The sequence below is a fragment of the Amblyomma americanum genome, chromosome 2 (genome assembly GCF_052857255.1).
Source record: "Amblyomma americanum isolate KBUSLIRL-KWMA chromosome 2, ASM5285725v1, whole genome shotgun sequence".
Classification (NCBI taxonomy): domain Eukaryota; kingdom Metazoa; phylum Arthropoda; class Arachnida; order Ixodida; family Ixodidae; genus Amblyomma; species Amblyomma americanum.
The window spans coordinates 161,713,945-161,730,077 of NC_135498.1; the positions used below are offsets into that span (position 1 = coordinate 161,713,945).

The window sequence follows — 16,133 nt, forward strand, 5'->3', positions numbered from 1 at the left end:
CCCAAGCATACAGGTGTTTTAACGCTGACGACGCCAGCATGCCTGCGCGGGGGGTGCACCTGCGTGAATATGAAGCAGCGGGCCAGACATCCGGGGACGTGCCTCGTAGTGCGACTGCTCACGCAAAGCGGATTTCCGCGCGACAAACGGAAATTAAAAAAAATAACACACAGCTGCCTTAAATAAACGGTGAGGAGCCATACCTTCGAAGTTGTTATATCGGAGGGGCTTGCTTTGTGCGGCTATTCAACTTGCACTAGCCGTCGTTGACTGCTACGTTAAGTAAGTGTTTCGGGAGGCACCTGTACCCGCAGCAGGTTCCCATCGCAATGACACTTTCGCCGTCGCGCCGGTCTGCGCAGGTGCGAAATGCTGCGTAGGGGTGAGGACTTGGGCGCCGCGGTACGTGATAGCGGGAACAAAAGCGGCGGAAAGCACACAGATGAACACCGAGGAAGGGCTTGGTTCATAGCTGTATTTTTGCCTTCGGACGGCGCACGCAAATAAACCATTCAACACTGACTCTGCACTTGCGCAAAACACTATCGAGAAGTTAACAAGGTAACAAATAGAAAATAAACCTGCGCCCTATACAAAGATTATCCCACATACACCAGACCGTGCTACTGGCATATTTGCAAAAGGTAGCGCTCTTAAAGCCGAAGCCTTTCCCTACCGCACCCTATGCCTATCTTTAGTTCGCTAACGATGAAACCCAAAGCAAATTTCAGCCGCCGCGGTGGCTCAGTGGTTACGGCGCTCGGCTGCCGGCCCGAAAGACGCGGGTTCGATCCCGGCCGCGGCGGTCGAATTTCGATGGAGGCGAAATTCTATATGCCCGTGTGCTGTGCGATGCCAGTGCACGTTAAGGAACCCCAGGTGGTCGAAATTTCCGGAGTCTATCACTACGGCGTCCCTCATAGCCTGAGTCACTTTGGGATGTTAAACCCCCATAAACCAAACCAATCCAAAGCAAATTTCAAACGTTTCGAAGCCATTCGTGAAGACGCTGCGCAATCAGACTCGGTGCTGGAAAACTAGAGTTTAACTTTCTTTTTAGCTCGTTTTCCTTTCCCGAGTGGCGGGATGTTTAGAGCGTTAAGCTATACTTCTCGCATTTCGGGTCCTAGCGGTATGCGTTATAACGCAAATCGTCAACCAGTGGTTGCCATGCTAACCGAGGTGGTTACATAGTACATTAGAATAACAGGCGGCAGCGCCATGCGTGGGGCACTTAGTCCTTACATTCGTATAAAATCTGTGTGTCAACCGTTTGCCGCAGAATATTCCGTATGGTGTCATACAATTCAACTTTCGGGCAGCATAAACTTGCTAGTTAAGTTAGAGTCTAGCTCGCGGCAAGGATTCGAACTGGCAACCTATGTACCGCCCATTCCACGTCTTTACGAGTCTTCACATGAGCACTGTGGCTCAACCATTTGGGCGTTTATTGCGCAGTATTCGGGGTGGTAGCATACGTTTTCGCGTTCCGTGCAAGATAAATTTATAGTTAAGCTAGTACGTCTCTAGCTTGAGGTAGGGATTCGAACAGCGACCTATGTTAGTTGTACTAACGATCGATATTCGATCTCTGCCTTAGCTCATTTTTGAAACGCTTGTTGAAACAGCAGAGAGTATACTCTCTGCTGTGTGTTGAGAGTATACTCTCTGCTGCGTCTATAGACGCAGAGAATGTCCGCCGCGGCTAGCGTGGGACATGCCCTGACAAGAGACAAATCTGATATTAGGCTGTGTCCAGTTTGCACACGAGCTGGAAAGCAGTGACTGTGAGGATCATCCGACTTTAGATCGGACTGCGAAGAGGACCCCAGCAATCAGCTCGAAGCATCGATGGCAGCACCTGGGTTGTTTTCTTATTCGGGCCTTTTTTGACTCAATAGTTGCGTTGAAAAGGATATTGACATTACCGATGCTTTGGTCCCGTTCGTAAGGTTGTCACAATATTTCGGCAGGATTAGATAATGCCTGTGAAGCATAGGACTCGGCCGGCTTTTTCGCCCAATTGCCTGCATAAGTAAGGCCCGGAAGCGATTCGATTGTTTTCTAGGCAGAAAATTGTAGCACCTCGAACTATGTTTATTTTTTAAGTATTTACTATTACACAGTCGTATGTTTTTGCATGCTTGTAAATAATTTAGCTTGGTCAACTCGAGTGGGTATTAATTAGTAATTACTTCTTTTTTATTTTTAGCTTAGATGCAAGTTTATTTTTACATATTTTGTTCAAATATTATGCCATAAGTTTTGTTTCGCAATAAAATATGGTAAGAAAATAATTTGACGAAGCTCGTAATATCAAGAGTAATAACGCATTAAACATTGATCGTGATATTTCTTGGGTGTAAAATATTTAAAAAAAACCTCCCAAAATATGGCCACTTTTTCTAAGGCAGTGAAAAGGGTACAAATATTATTTATGCGTTCCACAGGATCACTGCAGCACCTCTAATACTTTTAGCCAATCTTACATTCTTGACCTTGCCGCAAAGATTTCATTTTTCTTCATACTGAAGGAGCCGTCTCGCTGCTTTATCGCTTTCCTACTGCCGAGAGATGCTGCCAGATTTATCTGGAAATTTTATAGCAAAGTGAAATTGGTTCTACACCTTTAGAGATTGTGGGATGCGATTTCCTTGCCATATCTCGAAAGTTCGTCGGCTGGAAACTGAGCACCGCGGAGAGCGGCGGTAATTTTTTTCCGCGACGACCGCTAAGGACGTTTATTGCTATCAACGACGCCGCGAGATGATTTCTTTGGGGGCCCAAATCAGACCAATAAATTGTTTTGTTTGGATACCATTCGCCCTCTTCCTGACTGCCCAACGGTCGTCACCACTACGTAACTTCTGCAGGGACAAATACTGGCAAACCCAGTGAAGCCGGCCAGACCGAACAGCAACTTGGAACAGCCATCATCTCCCAGGACGGTCCACTGAGCACTGAGACATTCAAGTGGGAGCTAGTGAAGATGTTCACGAGCGTCGTCTAGAAAGAGATGGCCCAGATACAACTGGAACCACGCATCTAGCAGCCAAATGAGGCAGTGGCGATGACGGAGGAAAAGAAACTAACCGCCGTATTCACAAACGGGCCTTACCTTTACCTTACCTTCACTCCAGAGGCGACTTTCGTAAAGGTCACCGAAAGTGGAAGGTACGGGAAAGGTGAAGCCGCGTTTCAGAAACCTACCTTTCGGCGTCCTTACGGAAAGCGCCCTTACCCGCGGAAGTAAGAGGCATGGTAGCGAGGCTAAAAAATTATTAAAGCTTCCGTCATTGTTGCATGCACTCATAGCTTTTTTCTATCCTATAAAAAGTATTTAAACAAGTGCGGGAGATGTAATACACATTTATTAGGCGAAATCAGGTAACATAGCTCTAATTTTGACGCACGTTTTTTTTTTTGGTCTAGCCACAATGATAGCCAGCGGTCGCTATAAGAAGCTTTGTTGAGTCGACGTCCGTTTTTGTTTATTTTCCTGTGCCTCGTGTGTTGTGCGTGTGCCTCGTGCGTTGTGCTTGTGCTTTTTGGTTATTCGTGTTTTCTTTAATAAGTAAATCTAGAATTTAAGTTTTCTGTATATATCATATTGAATTTTACTGCCTATTTTATATTGAATTTTATTGCCTATTTATTTGTTTAAAACACGTGTAAATGGAGCAAAAAAAAGAACAACGTTTACGGAGAGCGAGCGCCGCGTCCTGAGGGAGTTGGTAAACACGCACAAGACTGTGATCGAATGCAAAAAGAGCGACGGGGCCTCCCTGGAGAAAAAGAAGACCTGGGGCGCGATTACGGATCAGTCTCAATCAAAATTGTCTCAAAAAGTATATCATTTGCCTCTCTCCTATTGGTCGGCGGCCATTTTGATTTTTTTCGTCACTGACTGACGTCGTAAATGGCGCAGAAGTGGTGACGTTGGCCATCTAATTATGCAGGCAGATTGAGACGATTTTTTGAGACTGGAAAAAGTAGTATCAACACGTTTGAGACAGAAAATGGCGGCTGTTTACATCGTCGTATACGCGGGTGACCGCGCGAGCAACGGTGTCGGAGGGTGCATGAAGACGACTTTGACGCGCGGGAGAGTTATTTCGAGGAGACTGCGCAGTGTCTGTGCGACGAACTCGCCGTTGAACTGGGAAGTGCGCGGGTGAGTGCGCGCTGCGCTTCTTCGCCTCCGGTGGGTTTCAAGGCGCCGTTGGAAATGAAGAAAACGTCGGCGCAGCCCAACCGACTGTGAACAAGCCTTTGCGGAGGGCAGCGGAGACCAATGTCAACGTTGGGTCACAGAAGGGGAGTGTTCGCTTTCCGAGGAGACCCGAGGAGAAGGCGGCGGCGAAGGAGGATGTCCTTTGCCTAAACGTTCGCCGCGCAAGCATCTCCGGCGTCGTCGGGTGTGTCGATTGGGCACTCATCACTATCAAGGAGTCTGGGGGCAGTGCTGCGAACGAGCCGCAAGCGGTTCTACGCTGCGGACGTAATAGTGAGTATACCTCGGCCACTGTTTTTGACCGCATGAGTTGAAGTGCTACAATTGCATGAGCTACAAGTGCGGGCCTCGGCAGCGAGAGTGAGTACGGGCTGTGCTTGTTTTTTCTCAGATCTGTGGCGCGAACATGTGCATCCTGGCCGTGGACTCGCGCTGACCCGGATCCTTCCGCGACGCGTTTGTCTGGCGGCATTCCGAGGCGGAGGAAGGCCTGCTGGACGACGGTGACTTTTTTTCTGGGTAAGCAGTAAAATAGCCGTGTCACCCGTCGGGCGAACTCAGTCACATCTATTGAGCTCCAGCACTATGCATTTGGCCGGATCTGCTAAAGCTACAAGAATCAGTCTGGACAGTTACACAAATGCAGACACTTTACAGTATGATACAGTGTATTGCCACCCTTTCCTTTTGTTAAATATAATTGCAGCAGAAACACAGGACACATATTACATTGTTGAAATGCATAGCCTTTCCTGTTGAAGAAACCAAAGCAAAATGCACATGACAGCGCTTGTGTTTTGTAGGCAATCATAGCGCATCATTTATATAAATATGCTGGTAAAAGACTGACCTTACAGTAGTGCTCACTTATACATCTAAATCCTGCATGTATGTATGCTCTTGAATGTCATATTCAGCAAAGCCTGGATGTGGGCTACTTGGCGTGAGTCTTCTACTGTATAGCAGAGTGTCCTGTAATGCTGTTGAGATCAATGAGAAAGGACATGCTTAGCCGCATCATTTTTTTTGTTATGCAGGAGACTATGTCTACCCACTGGAGCCATGGCTGCCTGCACCAGTTGCATGACATTACAGACCTGACTCAGCAGAAGGCCTGTACAACACGCCACATGCTTTCACACAATTTGTGGCTGAGCGCTGTATTGGTGTGCCGAAGAGCTGCTTCCGTTGCTTTCAAGGGCACCGGATGCACCAGTGCCAGTGGAAGTGGACAGTGCACATCATCACCGCACGTGCTGCACTTCACAGCCTCTGTTTGGATGTGCCCATATCAGCAGAGGGTGCAGGCGACACTGCCTCTGACCCAGATAACAACGGGCCACCTCTAAATGGTGGCTGCCTCGTACAGACGGGATCCCTCCTCACCTGCCTCCTGAGAAGAGCATGCGGTGCTGTACTTTAGGCCTCTCTAGGACGACCCGTCTCCAGAGGAAGGCGTACCGAGGGATGGTGCAGTGGCAGTTGCGATGGAAAATCTAGCGTCCAGAGACGACTCACCATGCTGGCATAGAGAGTCATATCAGGCACTCTTCCCCTGTTGCCACTGTCATTTCCTTGTGTCATTGCACAACACACATCTGCAAGTGTGTGAGCAATTGTGTGATGTGGTAGTGCCCTTGGCCAACCTGTGTGCAGCGAGAAGCCAGCAGTGACAAACAAGTGCCCCCCACCGGCTGCCACTTCATTTTCAGTGTGTTTGCTAGTATATCTTCCAGTCCCTCAGCAGCGTGTTGCACAGTCTCTTCCTGAAGACGGATAAGGTGTTGAAGCAGCTCGCCCAATTTCTGAAAAGCATCATTTTGAACTCTCTTTTGTCAATGCTTATGTCAGCCCACCTGCCCGTTCTCTGCTGCCTCCTTCCAGCTTGGTGGAGTGCCTGTGGTCATTACCTGTGTGACGAACATGCATGAACCAAACGTGTAGTGCTGGAATAAGGCATGAAATATTTGTGATGCTTGTTGGAATCAAAAAGCTGTTTTTTATTGCATCATACATTCAGTAAGCGCGTTTATTTTTTTAGGCACAGCATTTGACACGAGTGTTTCTATTGCAGAAAAGGCAGTGTACATACAAGCATACTTTACCTTGATGTACAATTACCGTATGGCATTTCTGAGTGCAGTTAAGAAAAAAAATCTGAATAATTGAGTTCAAAGTGCATGTTTTCTTTCATACAGAGGCTACCTGTACAATAAATATGGCATAGTACAGTGTACATGATGCATTTTCCAGACTACAAAACATTTTGGCACATATAAGTAGTGTAAATACCAAAGCTAAGCTTTTAGCGTAATGGTGTGTGGCTAGGGGTTTCGCTCTGTGCTAAAAGCTGTACCTACTGCAAGGAAACCACTGTACAACAATGCATAATAAAGATTGTAAGGTGCAGTGGCTACAATGACTGCTGAATGACTAGAACATCTTCACTGATAGACAAAGATGTGTAAACACCACAGACACATCATCAAGGAGATGGTGTGTGATTAGCGGTTAGTTTACAATCACAAATCATGCAACACCGTTACTGGAAATGCTCTACAGCTCTAAGAATATACATGCAGCTCCATTGTGGGAAATTTTGAGCACTCGGTTATTGCCCCATAACTGACACCTTGCTTGGTTTGCGTAACACAGGGCTATGAAGTCTTGTCCATGATGACACGAGACGGTGACAATGCCGAATGGCCGGACAAGCTCCTTGTGCTATCATATAATATGTGTGATAAGTGCAACTGCTGTCAAGCTACTTTTCGCCTAGTTATTTAATGTCCTAGTCATTTTCAACTGGCTGTTCCCTTTCAAACTGGAGTGGCCTGTATACAGGGTGTCTCAGATATGATGGACCATAATTTAAAAAAAAAAAACAAGTGCTCTTCCGACCTGAAAGGAAGTGCATGTTAGAAGCTGCGCAAAGTATTTAAAGCCCTTCAAACACTGCCCTCACCAAACCCAGTTATAGCAACATCACTCCGCCTGCTGAGCAAAATACAATAACATATTACACATCACTGCCCTTTCCTACCTACCTCACTGCCCTGGATCATATGCAATTCAAGCGCTGTGTACCAGCAAACATGAACAAACTTGCTCAACTTTCTGCCCAGTTGCAATTAGCCTCTATACAAGCAAACTACTTTCCAGGTTGACCCTGGATCTACTACATGATCAGTAAATAACGTTAATGGAACAAGCTCGTTCTCTCCTCGGTGACAATAGCAAAGTTATCAAGTCAAGTGCTTCCTTTCTCTCTAAACAAAGTGGAGCATAAACATCACAATTTCTGCATCTTGCACAGGAAAAAAAAGAAACTACGGCAACAACTGAACATAAACCGAACGGAGCTACAAAAATACAAACGGAACATCAAGTGCTTAGCCCGATGTGGGCGGCAACACTTGGTTACGAGGCAGAAGAGTGCTGCCACAGAGGCAGGCCGTGTCGGCTCTCATTTCCCGCACCGAGATTGCAAGCTATCAGCAGCTGCACCTGTCTGTCGGCAGTTGCTTCTATGTGATGATTCATGGTTTTCTGGTATTTTCTAAAGAAAATAAACAGAACCACACGTCACTCGGCGATCGATAGGCGCCGACCGAGAACACAGACTAAAGTTGTCTTCGTCGATTTTCGAGCCGAGCGCTACTTGTAAGTTGATCTCGGCAGGCCCGTAGCATTCACTGCCTTCAATCAGATTTTTCTGCGCACTTAAGACATCCGCAAAGTACCTTGATTTTAGACGACACGCGAAAAAACAGGAACTAGCCGTGGAATCAGCTGTTTTCTTGCAGACCGCCATGTTCACGTTATGCCACGGCCAGCTTGCCCTCATGGCAAGAGAAGTTAACCTGCAGCAAATTTAATTGCAAAACTGAGAATGCTTCTAATTTTCCCTCGTGTTGTTGAAATTGCAACACAGTTTACTACCAAAATAAAACATTGCTTGTTTTCTTCATTGCGTTTTTGTTCATTTTCAGACTAACATGTTCACGCTATACCGCTGACAGCACACCTTCGCGGCAAAAAAAGTGACTGAACAGCAAACTTAATTGCAAAAATGAAAACACTGCTTTTTTTGCTTGGTGCTGTTGGGTTTGAAATACAGTTACTTAGCAAAATAAAACATTACTCGTTTTTATTCACTGCGTTTTTACTGCAAAACATTAGTCTACGGTCCCTTGTCGTGCGATTAGTGGTTTCGGGGCGGAGCCCACCGCCTCCTTGCTCCGCATTGGCCGATTCGGCGGTCGGCATTTCTCGGTGTCGTCATTTTGACGTCACTGTCTCAATATTGAGACAGTTTTTTGAGACTGATCCGTAATCGCGCCCCTGGAAGCTGCTCACTGAGCAGTACAACTGCCGCACCGACGTTCGGTCCCGCACTCAGGCCCAGCTGCGCAAGTGCTGGGACAACTTAAAAGATAAGTGGCCAAGAGCGAAGGCAGCAGACAAGAAAGCTATTTTCGGCACAGGTGAGCTCTGCTTTCATTATTTTGCTTGTTAAAAAAAAAAGCAATTGCTTGCTTTCTGCCTCCATCATCGCATTTAATTTTGTAATCCTTTGTGCTTTCTGCGAAGCAGCTTTCCGCAACACGGATGGCGACGCGAAAACGATGCCAAGGAACAACACACGCACTCATGTTGTTCATTTTCTGGTCCCGTTTCGTTGTTCATTTTCTCGCTCCGTTCTTGCTTCGTTTCGCTGAAGTCATAGTTTTCATGTGACATTTGCCTCGTTTGTAGGCGCTGAAAAATTAAGGAATTTTCAGTAACATTATTGCCTAATTTCTGTGCCCTTTCTCAGGGGGCGGCCCGCCACCACCCAGCCAGCTGGACGACGAATTACAGCACGTTGGAGACGTGGCGTCCCATATGGGAACGAGGGTAGATAACCCTTTTGACAGTGACGGCAGGCGCTACAGCAACAGCGGGCCATTGCAGCGCACCCCGACCGCTGCCACACTGCTGGAGGCGACGCAGTCCGAGCCACAGGCGGAGGCTGATGGTATGATTCTTGCTTGTGTACTTATATATATATATATATATATATCCGATTATACATACCGGCGTGAAAGCTAGGTAATAGTTTAGGGCATGTGTGTGTTGGAAATATCGCTCATAATAAATCTTAGAAGTTTTTTAATCATTTCTCACGCAATATTGATTGTGAATAAAACGTGTCAATTCACCGGGTAATTTTGCTGTGACAGCCACGCAACTGCAACACGAATTAAGCTGCAAGCATGGGATGCGCAGGGGTCATGTTATTGAATCAGGAAGTAGGAATGAAAATTGCGGTCACACTTGCTTAGCCGGCACCAACTTTTTAACCATCATCCAACAAATGAGAGCATATGACTGCATAGTTAAACTTCCTGCACAGTTATCAGGAGCATGATAAGCCCTGCATATTGCACGGGCTTTTAACCTCAGCATGGTGATGTCTTTATTCCTTAGCCTTTGTTGGCATGCCTTGTTCAGGCGGCCTTCTACTTGCCGTTATCTAGAGCATGGAAGTTTAGGGATGAATGCCTGAAGATGAGATTTTGCAGCCTCACTGGTACTGAAAAACAAAAGGCAGAACAGGGACAAGCAGTTTCCAATTGGTTGCAGATATTTTGGGATTATGTTGCTCTGTGCAATTTACCTGCCATAATAATCTGTGCTTAACTCTGTGGTTTGCAGAGTGAGGGAATTGAGTTACTGTAATATCACAAAGTGCTATGCAATATGAATGATAGCAGTGTACTTTGCAAATATCAACATTCCCAGCCTGTACAGGTTCATCTGTGTGCTCTATCAGTCTGGTTAGCCGACGCTTGTGTTGTCATATGCAGCTGTCTAGCTTTGCCTTAATTTTTTTTTCTGCATACTACTCAAGATGACAAAAGGAAACATACCACCAGATGTTTCTTGTTTCCATCTTGTCTTTTGTTTCCTACCTTTTGTAAGCCTGTGTAATTTTTTCTGGCATGGAATTATTTTAAAAGTGCCAAATAGTTGTTTATGGCTGCTAACATACAACTGCTACTGCCTTACAGGGAACATGACTGCTGTTCTCTGTACCTACGGCTACACATTCTGAATGCAACATTCTCATGCACTCAAGATAAGCTGGCATATTTGTGGCATTATGATACTGTGCACACTACTACATCTCTGCTTTCGATGGTAGTGAGATATTGTATTGTTATGAGCACAAGACTGAGAGTTTAATGAAACATGTTTAATTTACGAACAATTCTTCAGAGTTCGACTTCTCATGAGGCCAAGCAACGGACAGCAGTCAAGCTGAAAGTGGCGAGGCTGCTGAGGTTGCCGAGGTTGCCCCAGACGACCAGGACCTGCAGGAGCAACAGTGCAGCGACGAAGAGCACAATACGCCGATGCTGGCCACCACTTGTGAAGTCATTCTTTCTGCTACACAGCCGGCTGGCTATCAGCGACGCAAGGCTGCGCCTGCCCCGAAAGAGTCTGTACTTGCCACAGAACTGAGTTCCCGTCTTGAGGCTGTGGTAGCAGAAAACAAACGAAAAAGAAAAGAACATGTGTTAAGGGTGAAGCACATGAAGGCACAGCATGAGCTGCACATGAAGCACGCAGTGGAAATGCATGCACTCCAGAGTGCGAACAAAAAGGCTAAAATGCAACTTCTGCAGATGATAATTGCTGCGTTGAAGAAAGACCTCAACTTAGAATAACAATAAACACATTGTTTCTTGAAGGAGCGAGTCATGTACATTCATTCATATTACCTAATTTTGTGTAAAGTGGTGCCGAATGATGCTTCCCCTGGCTCTGAACCCACTTTGCGAGTCCAGAGGCAATGGTTGCAGCTGTGGTTGAGGCTGTGGCTGCCGAGAGTTGCAGGTGTTTGTGTGCAACAGAGCAGGAGGCATTTCCTCTGTAGCACGACGACGGCCAAAATTGTGCAGTGCAGCACAAGCTGTTATTACAACTGCAGACATCCTGGTGTTGATTTGGAGCTTCATGTCCAGGCACGGGAATCTCCTCTTCCATATTCCAAATGCCCTCTCCACAGTATTCCTCGTCTTGATCAGTGCCTTGTTGTATCTAACTGAAAACAAACATTCCATATGATGAGAGCACCTGTTATGTTATTGTGCGGTCATATATTCTGCCAAATAGTTTCTGCTTACCGGTACTCTGGGCTGCCTCTCTGTCCTGATTCCCTGAGGGAGGTCATGAGGTAAGGCCGGCACGCATACCCCATGCCGCCGAGAAGCACTCCTGGGATGGTTCCTTCCTCGTAGCAGAACCTTGCACGGCTGTTGTCAAATATACGGGTGTCATGTGTAGACCCAGGCCAGCTCGCCACCACATCAAAAAACTCCATCTGAGGGCCAGTTAGTGCCTGCAGAAAATATGCGAAGAAACAGTGTCGCAAACAAATTACACACAGCTATTCCTTTCCATTCAAGAATATTGCAGCTACATTGAACAGATGTGCAATTTGCGCATAACGTTCTCGTAACAGCTATCTACTTTATGCCGTGTACACCCAAATTTACTGAGCCTTTACTCTCTCATAATACCTTCTTGTCACTGTATAAACTCACCGATGAAAGATTAACATAATCCATAATTCATGATCAGTCAATGAGTAGTTCAGAAAATTAAAAAGGTGCTGTGTGTCCCTGGGCCTAATAAAGCAATGTGTAGATACGGGTATTTGATTGTGCCGTCGGCAAGCCTCGGAGTCTCTGCAAATGTGAAGAGGCTAGCCCCAATTAGCACTGTCAGTAGCTTGCACACTACCAGTCGATGACCTTTGTACTATCTACTAGCATGCGACTTCTGCCCAACAAAATATGATTTTTATATTTACTCGCATGACTGCTGACCAGAAAATATGATTTTGGCAAGTATTTCTTTTCCACGCATAAGCACAATTCACTTGTTAAACCACTTACCTTAATCATTTTGTGAATACAAAATTGAAGGTTGCCAAATACTGCAGCATTTTCTTTTTGTTATGCCTTGAATTAGCAGTTACGTGGCATACCTTGCGTTACAGCTTCACAGCACTGCTTTGTTTTACTCAACTATGATAAAGGAGAACAGAATTGATAATTATTTTAGTTATGCACAGTTCTGCTCTCTCTGTGGCATTCCTCTGTAGCCTCCCATTCCTTTCTTCACCCACGATTAAAAATAAATAAGCCCGCCAAGACGCGCGGTAAAAATTACATACTTGACATGAAATGAACAAGTATTACAGCAGCTTTAAGGTTCTTCTTACCTGCACATTGAAGGAGAAATACCCTTTCCGATTCCGGAACACTTCGGCATTTTCTCCTCCCGGGCTCTTTGTCCGCACATGAGTGCAGTCAATGCACCCAGTGAAGCCGGGAAACTGAGCGATGCCGTAAAAGGCGTGCATCACTTTGTGCATATCTCCGGCCGCAGGAAATGTCACCAGTGCCGGAAACAACGTTTCTGCGACGACGGCGGACACAGTCGACACCACCCTGGAAACCGTGGGTTGGGAGACATTGACGAGGTCGCCGGTCACAACTTGAAAAGTCCCCGCACCGTAAAAGCGGAGGGCGATAAGTAGTCGCAGCAGCGGCGGCACAGGACAACCTCGTCCGTCAGGGTAGTGGTGCAGTGGAAGCATTGACAGCAGTTCCAGCACGGCAGGCTTCGAAAACCGGTACCTCGCGAGAAACTCGCCGTCGTCGAAAGGCTCCATCGGGTTCTGGCGATCCCTGAGCACCCTCCACGATGGCTTTGCGCGGTGGGGAACTTCGTCATTCACAACTTCCATAAATTCCATGAACTCGACGAGCTCGGAAAAGCTGTCGTCGTATTCCTCCATGTTGGATTGACGAAAGGAGCTGCTAAAGGTAGGCCAGGGGCCACCTTTGTGAACGCGCCCTTTCCGAGGCCTAAAGGGCGGCTAAAGGTGCAGTTTAAGGGTAAGGTCGGTTTCTGAAACCCGGAGAGGAGCCGTAAAGGTAAGGACCTCGAAAGTGGAGGTAAAGGTCGGTTTGTGAATACGGGGGTAAGGCTTTTGATATAAGACCTCAAAGCGCAACTCTTTCCTGGCCTCGTAGGCAACGCACAAAAAACCGCTACAGAATTCAAGACGAGCATGCCATACAAGAGAACTTCGACGCATGAGTCTTCCAATAGAACCGTCGAGCCCAAGTCTCCCTTTCTTAGGGCCGTTTCAAATGCTGCGACTGGACAGAAAATAGTCGGCCTAGTCGGTGACGCCGCAGTGCTATTTTTGGTCAGTGCTTTCACACGCAACGCGTGCACCGAATTCTGTCGCAGTGACGCGCACGGTCGCTTGACATTTACATAGGCAGCTCATGACTGAACGCAACATTAACACATTTGCAACTGTTTTATTGTTGCTGTAATTATAATTTTTCTTAGGTGAAAGTAGTCGCTGCGGTGGCTGAGTGGTTACAGCGCTCGGCTGCTGGCCCGTATAACGCTGGTTCGATCCCGGCCGCGGCGGTCGAATTTCGATGGAGGCGAAATTCTATAGGCCCTTGTACTGTGCGATGTCAGTGCACGTTAAAGAACCCCAGGTGGTCGAAATTCCAGGAGCCCTTCACTACGGCGTCTCTCATAGCCTGAGTCGCTTTGGGACGTTAAATCCCCGTAAACCCAACCAATCTTAGGTGAAAGTGAATATTTAACCCTCAGCCCGATGCACAGCGCGCGTTGCGACCTATGTTGCGACCTCCGTTGCGCTACGACAATGTTCGCGCTAATTGATCTTGGCCTTGGATTTCCTTAATGGGATTGATGCGATCACCGACCTGCGATCCAAGATGATCACGCTTTCGACGCACAAGGCCATCACTTTGGTCAAAACTCTTTGAAATAAAGTTGCCGTGAGTGTCCTGGAAGACGGAGTGAGCGTCCCACCCCGTTCAAGCATCATCGTTACCGTAGGCGCACGGAAAGCCAAAAACACTCAAGCTATCATCGAAGGGAATGTGCAGTTGCTTCTAGACCGAGGAATCAGCATCGCACGTCTCTGCAATGGCCAAGCCGAAGTACTGCTAACTTCAGCGAAAACTGGCAGACTAACAGAGGAACAACGATTGTTTTCTTCGACGAGATATCTGACGTGCGAGATTCTTACACCAGCTCCGACCCATCCACAAAAGATTCGTCTGACCAGGTCGTTGTGAAACGCTTTCAGTCAGCCTGCAGCTCTTTTCGGTGTTTCTGCGTGTATACTGCGGGGATGCCGTCCCCCGTCATACGGCGATGAATCTGAACCCTCCTGGGCAACCTAATGGCCTGGCGGCCTCCTCCTCGAGCTCGTCGACGAAGTGGTGCAGTCGTCCGAGTGAACTCGACAGCGAGGTGAGACTTACCTCAGCCGTAACACCAAGAGAAGACTTCTAAAAACCGGATCGTCACCCAGTGAGTCGTCTGTAAAAACAAGTGGCAACACACCGGCACACACTATCCTCGTCCTGCCTGTGCAGCCAACCGACAACATGAGGCGGCTTAACAGGCAAGCCGTCTCTGTAGAGCTCGAGATCCTCGTGCCTAACGAAACCAAAGACGTTCGAGTGAATGCGCGGAAGAACATTGTAGCCGTTGATGTCCACCACGCGGCTGCGTTGGAACCACTGCGGGCCATAACCCAGCTCGGCGGTTTATCAGTACGTACTGATAGCCCGCTCGACGGGATGAGTCCTCTTCCGGCGTAATCTATGATGTCGACGAGGCTATTACGCGGGATGGTTTGCTCATAATCGTGAGGCCGGCAAACGGAGGCACCGTAAGTCTACGGGTATCACTTCTGGGCAATTCCCGCTGTGTGAAGATTTTGCTCCAAGGCGACAGCCTTCCATCACACGTGAAGGTGGGCCATTTTCGTCATGCCGTGCGGCCATTTATTAAAAAACCCCAATGCCACAAATGTTTGAAACTGGGTCATGTGAGAGGGGTCTGCGACAACACGAGAGTGTGCTTTCGTTGTGCCAGTGCTCACAGCGCTGAGTCCTGCAATGCACAAGTGCTTATGTGTTCCAACTGCAACAGGCCTCAAGACGCCTCATCTAAGAATTGTCCGCGCATAAAAAACGAGCGTGCCGTTCTAAAGCAAATGTTTCGAGACAAATCTATGCACTGTGAAGCTGCCGCGACTTTTCTGAAGAGGTGTTCTCGCCGCAAGAGCTCAAGAAAGTCTATTGCAAAAAGCAACCACACCGACGCGCCTACGGCACTTCCTTCTCAACCTCCTCCCGTGCCGCCACGTCCGAGTGTGTCCAGTAAGCGAAATATCGTCAAGGATAAACAGACCGCGTCGTGTGCGGATGATTGGCCAGCGCTCCCGCCCTTACGTCCTGCTGAGCTTCCTCAGTGCAAGCTTCTTTCGCCGAGCTCACCTGTCGTTAGAGAAGGGCTCCTAGAGCAAGATCGCCAAGCCCTCGTGATTCTTGAGACGGCGGTCTACGCCATTCGCCCTCTGATACAGGCCCTGCAATTGTCAACCGCCCGACGCGTCTTACTGGTGCAAGACTCTGGTTTCAGCACTACAAGATCTTTAAAACAGAATGGCTGGCCAGCTTCCCACGTTTCGTGAGGAAGTAAGGGCCGCTGCGGTCTTCCAGTGGAACGCAAGAGGCCTAAAGTCACGAATCGCAAGTTTTCGGCAATATGTTTTCAACCACCACTTCCCGATATTAGTCATCTGCGAACGTAACTTATCCCCTAGCAGTCAGGCTTTCCGGAAACCAGCCCTTCTTTGCTCCGACATGCGGGGAGCGCAGCAAAGTTGTTGTTTACATCCGCAGCGACATTACGTACGGTTCTGCCCAGTTCAATCCCACAATCACATTGAGTACGTGTGTTTCGTAGTCAAAAAAGGACCCATGGAGTT

General features: G+C 47.5%; 1 protein-coding gene across 2 annotated transcripts in view; it reads right to left on the reverse strand.

Annotated features, from left to right (window-relative positions):
• LOC144121935 (uncharacterized) overlaps positions 1-16,133 on the reverse strand; it is a 61,087-nt gene that overhangs the window by 18,744 nt on the left and 26,210 nt on the right. The window contains exon 1 of one of the 2 annotated variants that reach the window (XM_077655387.1): positions 204-343. The exons of the other annotated variant lie outside the window; for it this stretch is intronic. The gene's annotated coding sequence lies outside the window, so the exon portion shown is untranslated. Of the gene's footprint in view, positions 1-203; positions 344-16,133 lie in introns of those variants that run through there. 2 annotated transcript variants of the gene reach the window in all.